Source organism: Anoplopoma fimbria, unplaced genomic scaffold (assembly GCF_027596085.1).
Source record: "Anoplopoma fimbria isolate UVic2021 breed Golden Eagle Sablefish unplaced genomic scaffold, Afim_UVic_2022 Un_contig_4812_pilon_pilon, whole genome shotgun sequence".
Classification (NCBI taxonomy): domain Eukaryota; kingdom Metazoa; phylum Chordata; class Actinopteri; order Perciformes; family Anoplopomatidae; genus Anoplopoma; species Anoplopoma fimbria.
The window spans coordinates 1-1,050 of record NW_026548571.1 but is presented as its reverse complement, the minus strand read 5'-3'; the positions used below and the strand labels follow the sequence as shown (position 1 = coordinate 1,050).

General features: G+C 41.3%; 1 non-coding gene across 1 annotated transcript; it reads left to right on the top strand.

Annotated features, from left to right (window-relative positions):
* The first annotated feature begins 566 nt into the window (after nucleotides 1–566).
* LOC129114535 (5S ribosomal RNA) lies at nucleotides 567–685 on the top strand. Its single transcript, XR_008532534.1, has one exon. It is a non-coding gene; the product is annotated as a 5S ribosomal RNA (ribosomal RNA).
* The last annotated feature ends 365 nt before the right edge of the window (nucleotides 686–1,050 follow it).

Genomic DNA, 1,050 nt, shown 5'->3' with positions numbered 1-1,050 from the left:
CCCACCGACGTCAGGACAGCAGAGTCGCTGCCCATCTTTAGGCGCAGGCAGAAAACTCACCTCTTCAAGAAGTACTACCCTGAGCCTTCCTCGTAGCACTTATTGCACTCGTATTAGTTGTTGCACTTACTGTATTTGTATCAGTTCGCTGCACTTATTGAATTTGTATTTGTTTACTGCACTTATCCTATTCGTAGTAGTTTGTAGCACTTACTATATTCGGATTAGTCTGTTGCAATTATTGTTTTCGTAGTAACTTGCCTCTGCACTATACTTTTGCTCTGGCTTATGCTTTAAGATGCTTGTTTAAGAAAGGAGATGCACTTATGACTTCTGGTGACTAGTAGTTCTCTTGAATACCTATGTTGAATACACTTCCTGTAAGTCGCTTTGGATAAAAGCGTCTGCTAAATGATTGTAATGTAATGTAATGTAATGTACATTCTGATTTGACATTTAAAAGCTGTGGTTGTGTCTGGCAATCTACAGGCGCTCCCTGTATAGACGAAAGAGCAAAGCGTGGTGATATAGTATCTTTAAAAGGCCCTTTGGTAGGCGCAATATTTGCTTACGGCCATACCACCCTGAACATGCCCGATCTCGTCTGATCTCGGAAGCTAAGCAGGGTCGGGCCTGGTCAGTACTTGGATGGGAGACGGCCTGGGAATACCAGGTGCTGTAAGCTTTTTTCACTCCTCTTTACAAAAAGCAGAGGGCGCTGCTGCTTTTTCAGTGAACACCGACAGGGTGGGAAGGAAATAGCTCGATCATGACTTGCCGGTATAGAAATGACACAAATCCAGTTAAATGATGGCTTTCATCATTCCTAAGCTCATCGATCATTTTCTTTTCAATTTTATGCTAACGTATTCTACATTTCAACAGTAAATATTAATCTTTTTTACTGCACTACATTTGTGATCCTTATAGCCACTTTGTACATTCTGATTTGACATTTAAAAGCTGTGAGTGTGTCTGGCAAATCTGCAAAGCGCTCCCTGTATAGACGAAAGAGCAAAGCTATGGGGATATAGTATCTTTAAAAGTCCT